Below are 11708 nucleotides of genomic sequence, written 5' to 3' on the forward strand. Positions count from 1 at the left end.
GTGAAGAAGCAGCAGAGGTCCATCATACCAGGAATATAAGGCTAACTAACTGCCACCTAGACTAATTTGCCACCTCTAGCTGGAAAGTTCAGAGCAGTGGCAGTAAAAAAAACAACAGTGGCACTGCTGACATTGTTACATCACTTCCAGGTACAACGCAGAAGCAACAAAGGGTAGCTTTAGGAATCATCAGAAACTCTTTGGTAAAACCACAGAGTTTACAGAGATTCTTAGAGCTACCCTTTGTCACTTCCAGGTTGTACTTGGAAGTGACTTAATGTCACCAACACTGAGCCCACCATCCTACATCCCTTCCCCTAGTCCTCTTGCTGGTTGAGAGGCTTGGTCTGGCAACCGTAACTGCCACTCAAAATCCACAATAGAAGGTCATATCTAGCTAGTTGGAGATAACTGCTGGTCCTGTTCTGGACTTCTGAACAGTCTCCAGCTCATTTTTTTGAAATGCCACCTCAGCCTACTTCTTTATTTTCTAGATTATGCATCTCCCTGCAATACCACTTCAGCGTTCCTACTTCCCCCAGCATACTCCCAAGTGCATGCAATCTGACAGCCACTGTACCAAGGAGGATCCATTCCAGAATCATTATGGGAGGGTAAGTATGTTGCTTGGCCAACCATGCACAGGGCCTTAAGATAAATGTTCATAAAAATGTCACAGTACACAAAAGATTTTTTAAAAAAAAATATTTGCCATATTGCCATTATTGATCAAAGCTACCATTTAACCCAAAAAGCAGGTTAAATGTTATTTGCTTAACTGCTTTCTATAGGAAATAATTTTAACGGTATTTTTAGTCAACCATGCTATCATGCTTTTATGGACCATTTGATCAACATATGAAGCAACTTCAGCCCGAAACCAAATCCACTTCTACGAAAGCAGTATAAATCATCAACTTTTACAACTTCTTGATTACCTCCTAATGTTCACGGAAAACAAGGATAAAAACAAAAAATCACCCTCTGATGAAATCCTGCTGTGCACTTGAAAGAAACTTTTTATTAAACAATATCTAGTTAGCAACACCCTATTGGGCCATCACTGTGGAGTGGTGATTATAGAGTGCTTTTTTCGCATAAACTGAATGCATCTCATAAACTGTTTATAGAGGCACTCTGATGGATCACGTGTTAACTCGCTTTTCCACAGCAACACAAAGAATCCATGTGATGTGTTTACCATTCTATGAAAAGCAGTATCTGTACAACAAGATAAACCTACTACTTTTGAGTCATAACAGAGGTGGGCATTATGCAAGCAAGAGCTTCCTTGGGCATAAGTTTGTTTTCATTGAAGGAAGACCTGAGGTCACTTTATATTTGCCGAACTAAAACAGGCTCCTTATGGAAAGCAATTCCCATTTGGAAGTACTCACTCTATAGAGAAGGGGTAATGTGTTGTGAGTGAGTCTCATCTCTGCCTCTCTGTCTCTGTCTCTGTCTCTGTCTCTCTGTCTCTGTCTCTGTCTCTGTCTCTCTCTTTCTCTTTCTCGTAGCATATAGCAGTTCTGAATATTCACAATGTTATGAAGTAGGACGGGTCATCACGAAGAGGGTGTTTTGTGCTGTATCCCCACAACAAATGTAATTTGTGCTCTGGTCCTTGGCTGTTAATTGCATTGTCCAAGGAAGGCCAGACAATTTGTAATGTAATCAATACCCAAGAAGCATCCAAAGAAGCTATTTGCAAATAACAGGAACTGCACATATTGCTCAAACTTTGTTAAATACTAACCAAAATGACAAAGCCACTTCCTCAGTGGAATAGGGGTTTAGGGCACCCTTGGGACTACACTTGGGTGTCTCAGATGCTGCCAATTTCACTGCGGGGGGGGGAGAAGAACATGCAAAGGGGGAAGCAGTTTTCCCCACCCCAAAAATCTATCTGTTACAACAGCAGCAATTATGCAAGAGAGGGCTTCCTCAGATTTCCAAGTCAGCCTCTGCAACTGCTTCTGCAAGTAAATGGAACTGGCTAGAAAAATAAAGAAGAGTGGGGATTTCTTCTCTGGCTGTATATCTCAGCTGTAATTCTTACCTTTGCATTGAAGGTGGACACTGCTGGCAGCAGAAGCTTCCTAATATCCTAGTACATAGGAAAAGAAGATTACACCAAAAACATATAAATAACTATGTCAGAAAGACTGACAGCAAATACACACACGGGGCCTACTAATCATGTGAAACATGCTAATAATAACTCAGTCAAACTCTGCACCATACACCAAAGAATAAAGTAAGTTCATTCAAGAGCATCGTATTTAACAGATATTGCAGTACATAGTTTAAGAGCAGCATTTACCACACTTCGTTTTCAGGTTATGCCCACTGAATTGCTGTCTGGAAGATATTCCAATAAACCACAGGAACAATGCATTTGTGTATGCAAAACCTCTGTGGAATATCTATTTCACTATATAATGATTTATCCTTTATATTCGGAATTTAGAAGCAGATTCCTATCTAGAATTTTAAGCCAACTGCACAGTTTATCTGACAACAAAAAACTGACCTTTCTCTTGTTGGATACGAACCCCTTGGTCTCATGGATACGAACCCCTTGGTCTCACACAAGGTAGCACTTTTTGCACTTGCAGCTAGGAAAGTCAGATCTGAGGTGGCTCTTAGTAATGTCTCACAATGAGTTATAAAGTATTGATATCATGCTTTTAAAATTCCAGACTGTTGTAATCCTGTCATTTTAGCTGTACATTTTAGTTGTATGACTGAGTTTTATCCTGAATGCAATGTTTTAAATTATAAGTATTCTTTGCATATAATCTTGTATTGTATTGTATTGTAATGGCCAGTGGCCATATACAATAAATCTACTAATCATGTGAAAGATCAATGGGTAAAGTGATTCTAGAATTCCACCAGGACTTTGTGATACTGCACAAGCCTATCTGATATACTGTGAAGAACATTCTCATTCCTCTAATGAGCGACAGCTTACCTGAAAAACTGCATAACAATGACCGGGTAAAGGACTAAGCTATCATAGAAGCTGAAAAAAAATTGTTTAAGTGGAATCCTAAGCAAAGGTACATCTTTCTAAGCCTGTTGACTTCAATGGAGTTAGTGTGTAACTCTTCTTGGGATTTCAGGAAGTTATAGATAAGACTACAGAAAAAGTTTTTCAGCATTATTAAGGCAAATAAAGTAATAAATTGTTTATTCCCCATAATGTCTACATATAGAGGGTTGGATCCAGACTTAATTAAAGAGATGGAGTAACTGCCACCAATTCTAATGCCCTGTCCCCCTGGGAGCATTCTTCTGGGGGGATCAGTGGGCTGCAGTAAGAGGTGAGAGACAGGAACGTTCGGTTCCGCTCACCAAAGTGCCTTACATGAATGGAAAATTTTGTTTGGATCCAACCCTTAATGCAATGTTTGAATCATTGGTCCGCTATTGATGCACTTTACCTTCCCTTTACTCCCCAAACTAGTTTAAACTAGATTTAGACTACATTTACCAATCATTGGATAGTGCACAATTGTTGTGTAATGGCTATGCAATACAGCTGTACTATAGCGATCATTCACCTCTTGGACTGTTTTGCCCACACAAGAACATCTAGTTGTGAATGCTTGCTATAATGCAATGAAATGTATCATCCAACAAGACTGCTCTGAATACTCCACAGGCAGCTCCAGCACTGTAGAGATAACTCCCTGCCAGGGGTCATTTCTGCTTCTGAAAATGGGGAGAAGGATCTCTTCCCACCACCCACAGTTCCAAGCAGAAAGGGGCTCCCTCTGATCTTTAAAAATGGCATTCCCTGCAGCTGCTGTGTGACTGCAGGGAACATGAGTTGGGTCGGGGAAACTGAGACAGAACTTACCAAGAAACGCAACATCTACCTTGACCCTTCGTTCATGGCTTAATACAATGAAGGCTCTGAGACAGTAAAGAATTGGATTGGTGTATAAAAATGGACAGACAGACTTGAACTGATTCTCAGAATATTAAAAGCATAGGATCTTTGGCTGAAATGGGAAGATGCATCTTGGAATAAACATATGAAGACACAGATTCTGTGCAAAGAGAATGTGCTGTCCCCCCCCCCCAAGCTATTTTTTATGGCTTAGAAATGGATTTAAAGGAGACAGTGACAGCTCGTAAACCGACACCAAAATTCTGAGGTCACTGAAGTTACAGATGCTGCAGCAGCCCTAAAAATGCTGGAAATGACAATGAGATTCAGAAAAGTTACCTTATTTTTTGCTGAAATGCAATATTTCTTGTATGGTAATACCGCCTGTCATTTTGAGGCCCATAGCTCTTTATTCTCATGTGCAGGGTCTGTGTCTAGTTTTTGTTTCCACTGGTCTGACTGAAATAACAGGTTTCTGGCAGGATCATCTAAAAGGAAAGGCAAGTTATCCTGGGCTCCAAGCTAGCAGGACACCCGGGAGCAGCAGGAGAACATAAACACGTCTTCTTCCTTCAGCCTCTTTGCTCAATGCCACAGATACATTCCTTGTCACTAGGATGGCCACCCCATGTAATATTTTCTGCAAACTGACATGAAATGAACACCTTCTATTGAGCTGGCAGGACGGGGGCAAAGATGACTTTGTCCATTAAACCGCATGGGTTGCCAGCCCAAGCAGAAGGGTTGGTGGTGAGGACACAGGGAGCAGTGTTCCCTCTAAGCTGAGTTAGTGTGAGCCAGCTCACAGTTTTTTAGCCTCCAGCTCACACATTTTTGTCTTAGCTCAGGAAGGATGGCTCCAGAGCAAACTAAATTATGCAGTGGCCAAACCGCTCGCTCACAACTTTAGTGCCAGTAGCTCACAAAGTAGAATTTTTGCTCACAAGACTCCACAGCTTAGAGGGAGCATTGACAGGGAGGCCTAAGACATTGGCAGTGTCACTGATGTCACTATGTCAGTTCCAGGTACATACCACAGAGTTTACAGTGATTCCTAGAACTACCCATTGCCACTTCCACATTGTACCCAGATTGGCAGGAGGCCTTCTGCCATAGAAGGAGGCCCGATCCAGCAATCCTAGGCATGAGAGATCTGTGAAGGAGTGGTGGTGGTTTCCATTAAGAAATAAGATCGATCAAGATAATTACTATGCATTTATTTGTTTGCTTGCTTTTGTTTGTGGGCAGGCGTGGGGAGGATCACGGGTCGTACTCAAAAAAGGTAGAACAAAGTTAGGGACCGAATAGATAGATAAAATGAAATGAGATAAAGTAAGATAAAATTAACTTGCAGGCCTCCTCGTTCGCTGAGTCACGACTTGGTATCAATGCTCCCTCTAAGCTGTGGAGTCTTGTGAGCAAAAATTCTACTTTGTGAGCTACTGGCATTAAAGTTGTGAGTGCGCAGTTTGGCTACTGCATAAATTAGTTTGCTCTGGAGACATCCTTCCTGAGCTAAGGCAAAAAAATCTGTGAGCTGGAGGCTAGAAAACTGTGAGCTAGCTCACACTAACTCAGCTTAGGGGAAACACTGCTTGGTATTGCTTACTCCTCACTCAACAAAACAAGATAAAAAGCAGACTGCTTCAGTGAGAGACTACAATCAGTTAAAATTAGTTAAAAACCAGTTTAAAACCAATTAAAATAATTAAAAGCACTTATCTGTGACCGAGCTCAATCAAAAGGCAACTGGTTGCATTGAGTCAGAAATGAGAACTCCCTTTTTTAGGTTACAGCACCTGGTATTCCCAGGCAGTCTCCCATCCAAGTACTAAGCAGGCCTGACCCTGCTCAGCTTCCAAGATCAGACGAGATCGGGCGAGTTCAGGGTGGTATGGCTGTAGGCCTGTATGACTGGGAGGAGGAAGGAGGCGTGAAGAAGGTCAGACCCCTTGGGGGCAGAAGAATGTTGCCCATCTGCTGACAAGAGGTTGCCCATCTGCTCCCAACTGGTGAGTGAGGGGTGAGCTGAGACAGTGGCTGTTCAAACATTCCTAATTTTCTGTTCCCTTGAACTAATTTTCCCCTTTATATTTACACGATTTTACATTAGTTACCTGTAAATGGCTTCTAATCAGCATGACTTGGTGTAACAATGGTTTGTTTTTTAAAAAACATTGGAGATGGAATCATGAACCACACGATCACGGGAGTTATTTCAGCCTACATCTTGCATATAGGTTGTAGTGGCATTTGCAGTAGACCACTGGAATCTCAAGGAGCAGGGGCAGTATTGACACACCCTGAGAAGGAGGAGGAGGAGGACGACGACTTGGTTTTATACCTCACCCTTCACTACCCGAAGGAGTCTCAGACTGCCTTACAATCTCCTTCCCTTCCGCTCCCCACAACAGACACCCTGTGAGTTAGGTGGGGCTGAGAGAGCTATGAGAGAGCTGTGACTGACCCAAGATCACCCAGCTGGCTTCATGGGGAGGAGTGGGGAATCAAACCCGGTTCTCCAGATTAGAGTCCTGCCGCTCATAAGCACTACACCAGACTGGCAGCTGCTGGAGCCCAGGGCTTCTGGCAAGAGCTGTTACCATCACTCCCGCAAGCCACTCACTTTCTAGCACTCCACCACCCATGCTTCCAGATGTTCACATTGATAGTGTCACTGTGGAAAGGGCTGCAGGCAGGGTAGGAGGATGTAAGCTTTGGCCATGAAGGGAGGGCTTGCAGGCGGGCAGGGAAGGACACATATGCAAGAGGGGCTCTGGGGCAAGTGATGCTCTGTCTTCTTGGTGCTTGGGGGGGGGGGTCAACAGTGGGAGGGCTTCTAATGTCCTGGCCCCACTGGTGGACCTCCTGATGGCACCTGGTATTTCTGGCCACTGTGGGATACAGAGTGTTGGACTGGATGGGCCTTTGGCCTGATCCAACATTGGCATCTCTTATGTTCTTATGACACTTGACCAAGGGAGGCACGCAAATAGATGGGGGAAGAGGAGGGTGTAAGAGGAGGGCCTGGAGATGAGCAGAGGAGGGGAGGGGGCCTGGGAACCCATTGTTCACCCCCCAAAAAAACTTTGAACCAGCCCTGTTGAGGAGTTTGGGTGGTATGCAGCAGGGCTTTTTTCGTAGAAAAAGCCCAGCAGGAACACATTAGCATAATAGGCCACACCCAACAGCAGAAATTCATTAGCATATTAGGGCACACCCCTGCCCCTTGGCTTGCCCGGGCGCCCCGTGACTGCAGGGAGCCCGGGCAAGCCCCCCCTTGAAGGGAAGGGAAGGCAGTTTAAACTGCCTTCCCTTGGCTTGCCCAGGCGCCCTGCGGCTGCAAGGAGCCCAGGCAAGCCAGCCCTTGGACTGGCCAGGGAACGCATGGGGAGGCATTTAAATGCCTCCCCAATCTTTCCATGGGCCCCCCTGGCCCGCCTGCCTCGGAGTCATTGGGGTGGGCTTCTCCAGGCCTTCCCTCTGCAGCCACATTCGCAGAGGTTTTTGCTGTACTGGGCGTGGCCAACTCTGAAGGCAGCCGGAACTCTGTTCCTGTGTGTTCCTGCCCCAAAACAGCCCTGGTATGCAGCATTTTTCTCCATTTCACCCCTCCCCCTCCACACACACACCATGTACCTTTGGCCAGCTAGGTCTGAACGTTATTTTTTGCCTTATCTCTCTTTCTCTTGATGCCCTTGTTATAAATCATTGTTTTTCTGTGTTGAACTGGGTTCTCCTTGCTTGAGAGTAGAAGGGAGGATGACATCCTTAACCATAGTGGAAGCTCATCACTTCCAATTAGGGAGCCTGGGAGAGGCTGAAACATTCCATTCTTACCAAGGCTGGTATGATATTGGGTTGCCAACATCCAGGTGAAGCCTGGAGAGCTCTCAGAATTACAGCTGATCTCCAGGCAGCAGAGATTAGACACACACACCCCGGAGCAAATGGCTGCTTTGGAAGGTGGGCTGTATAGCATTATAACCTGCTGAGGTCCCTCCCCTCCTGAAACTCTCCCCTCCCCAAGCTCCATATCCCAGATCTCCAGGAATTTCCCAACCCAGAGTTAGGAACCCTGGGACAAAGCCTTATGATTAAATGTATAAAAGCCCATGGAGTTGCTCAGAGGTTCAAACCTCAGCCCGGATTGATATTGCCAACCAACTCTGTGTGCTTCACCAAGCAGACAGTCCACTGTCATTTTTGACACTTATAAGCATATTATCTCTTGCACTGATTCTTCCGTAGATGTGATTCTTCTTCTGTAGACTACTTGAGACTACTTAAATAAAACCCACTTTCCTTCACAAAGTGTGTTCATTTGCTTCCGTACGTCCTACGGGAGAAGAGCCATTGCCTCTTGGCAATACACAGTTTATGTGAACAGGGCTCTGAAAATCAGCAGATGTATGAGAAAAGACCTTGCAAGACTCACATGTTGTTTCCTTATACGGAGTCACACCATTCATTTGTCATTGTTTACTCTGACTGGCTGTGGCTCTCCAGAGTCACTCTCAACTAGAACGGCTAGATTCAATTGCAGCAACACTGTAGAGACCGACAAGATTTGGGGAGTATAAATTTTCGAGAATCAAAGCTCCCTTTGTCAGATACGGAGGGGAGTTCTGACTCTTGAAATCTTATACCCTGAAAAAGTTGTTGATCTCTAAGGTGCTACTGGATTTGAATCTAGCTTTTCTACTGCACCTAAAGAGGACCTAAAGAGCCTCTTGCTCAGGGTAAAAGAGGAGAGCGCAAAAGTGGGCTTGAAGCTCAACATCAAAAAAACTAAGATCATGGCATCCGGCCCCATCACTCCTTGGCAAATAGAAAGGGAAGTCGTGGAAGTGGTAACAGACTTCACGTTCCTGGGATCCCAGATCTCCGCAGACTGTGACAGCAGCCATGGAATTAAAAGATGCCTGCTCCTTGGGAGGAAAGCGATGGAGAACCTAAAAAGCATGATAAAAAGCAGAGACATCACCCTGCCAACAAAAGTCCGCAAGGTCAAAGCAATGGTATTCCCAGTAGTCATGTATGGCTGCGAGAGTTGGACTACTCCAAGTGCTACTCCAAATTACATTTTTTCAAAGGATTTGGTTCCTATTCCCTGATTGTCAGATGGTATGTCTGTTTTTCTGCAATTTCCTACATTTGTCAAAACATTTCTATCTTCTTAAATTGAAGCTTTAATACTTATTGCTAGGATTTTATGTGTTGCTATTGACTGAAGAACTATTTTAATGATATTATACCTATTTCCAGACCACCTCACATGTCTCCTGAGAAACCTGTATAAGGGTCAAGAAGCGATAGTTAGAACTGGATATGGAACAACTGATTCGTTTAGCATAGGAAACGGAATACGACAAGGATGTATATTGTCACCCTGCTTATTTAATTTATATGCAGAGTACATAACACGAAATGCTGGCTTGGATGAATCACAAGCGAGAATTAAGATTGCCGGAAAAAACAACAACAACCTCATATATGCAGACGATACCACTCTAATGGCAGAAAGTGGAGAGGACCTAAAGAGTCTCTTGCAGATGGTGAAAGAGGAGAGCGCAAAAGTTGGCTTGAAACTCAACATCAAAAAAACTAAGATCATGGCATCCGGCCCCATCACTCCTTGGCAAATAGAAGGGGAAGTCGTGGAAGTAATGACCGACTTCACGTTCCTGGGATCCCAGATCACCGCAGACTGTGACAGCAGCCATGAAATTAAAAGACGCCTGCTCCTTGGGAGGAAAGCGATGGCCAACCTAAACAGCATGATAACAAGGAGAGACATCACCCTGCCAACAAAAGTCCGCATGGTCAAAGCAATGGTATTCCCAGTAGTCATGTATGGCTGCGAGAGTTGGACTATAAGGAAGGCCGAGCGCCGAAGAATAGATTCTTTTGAACTATGGTGCTGGAGAAGACTCTTGAGAGTCCCTTGGACTGCAAAAAGATCAAATCAGTCAATCCTAAAAGAAATCAACCCTGACTGTTCCCTGGAAGGCCAGATAATGAATCTGAAGCTCAAATACTTTGGCCACCAAATGAGAAGGGAGCACTCACTGGAGAAGACCCTGATGCTGGGAAAGATTTAAGGTCAAAGAAGATGGGGACTGCAAAGGATGAGATGGTTAGACAGTGTCATCGATGCAACGAACATGAAATTGAGCCAACTTCAGAGGACGGCGGAAGACAGGAGGGCCTGGCGGGAGCTGGTCCATGGGGTCGCGAAGAGTCGTACTCGACTGTGCAACTGAACAACAACAACAACAACTTATACTGCAGACCAACATGGCTAACCTCTGAAACTATCAATTAGAAGTCTTTCACATCACTTAAGGTAAAGGTAAAGGTTTCCCTTGCTCAAAAGCCTGTCGAGTCCGACTTTAGGGTTGCGGTGCTCATCTCCGTTTCAAAGCCGAAGAGCCAGCGCTGTCTGAAGACGTTTCCGTGATCATGTGGCCAGCATGACTAAACACCAAGGTGCACGGAATGCTGTTACCTTCCCACCGAAGTGGTACTACTTGCAATTTCTTGATTTCGAACTGCTAGGTTGGCAGGAGCTGGAACTAGAGACGGGAGCTCACTCCGTCATGCAGTAACTCGGGTCTCAAACTGCTGAACTACTGACCTTCCACAGCCTGCAGTTCAGCATCTTAACCACTTGAGCCACCGCAGCTCCTCACATCACTTATAACCATGCAAAACAGATGTTCTGCCCCTACCCCTACCCCTTTCCCAAACCCCATTCCAATTCAGGCCCCATGGGATGAACCCATCCATGATATTTTGGGCTTAGTCAGACTTTTTCTAGGCAGCTTTCATCCAGTTTAAGTCACCCTTCACTTTTGGTACCGTTCACCATTTGTAAATAGTAGAATTATTAACTAAGAAGACAGGGTTTACTAATTCTGTCAGGAGAATCTAATTAGACATTATTGTCTCAGCATTGATTTTAGCTAAAGGAAAGGACATTTGACCCCTATTTTAAAGCAGAGCCTAATTTAAAAGAATGAATGCATCATTACCTCAGGTGTCAGTGAGAAACAAACTAATTTAGGTTAATTTTTTTGTAATTAAAAATACACCGTTTGTACTGAAGTGTTTAGCGAAGCTTATGAAAGGGTGTCCATTTCCTTTACTCTCAAAAACACGAGACAAATACATTCACAATCATTGGCCGACTTCAGACTGGCAGTTTGGTCCAGCAGGCAAACGTTTCAGTAGCAGTTCAGTAGTGGATTAAAGGGGCGGGTTCACACAGGCACATCTGTCAGGCGTCCCCCAGCCATACTCAAGCCATCTTGTGCCACTTCCCTCCCAAGTTTAAAAGCTACCAGGTGAAAGTGGTAGTGAACCGTGTGTACAGCGTGTTGATTCCAGTTCCCTGAGTGTGAACGCAAGTGCTGCTAAGGCGGGAACAATCTGCAGTAATTGATAATAGGCACCGGCTGTTTCCCCCGGCAGGCGCGGTCGGGGCATGCGCGATCATGCCCTATTTGCTGCTGCGCCCATGCACATGGGTGCATGCAGCCCAGCATGGAAAGGGCCACTAATAGCCCACCAGGGCGGCCCAACAGTGTGAACTCTCCATTGTGCTTCCTCCACGGTATCCTCCCACTTCATTCGCTGCGATGTGAACAGGAATACCACAATCAAGTTGTTCCGGGTCTGTTCCGGTTTTTCTTTGCCACGACTCCCTAGCACTTCAAATTGCCAGTCTGAACGTGGCCATTGGCTGTGATTCAAAATTCACAGAGCAATAATACAGTAAGCTACCATTTCTGCATCCTGGGGT

Source organism: Gekko japonicus, unplaced genomic scaffold (assembly GCF_001447785.1).
Source record: "Gekko japonicus isolate JY-2015 unplaced genomic scaffold, Gekko_japonicus_V1.1 scaffold176, whole genome shotgun sequence".
In the NCBI taxonomy this organism is placed as follows: domain Eukaryota; kingdom Metazoa; phylum Chordata; class Lepidosauria; order Squamata; family Gekkonidae; genus Gekko; species Gekko japonicus.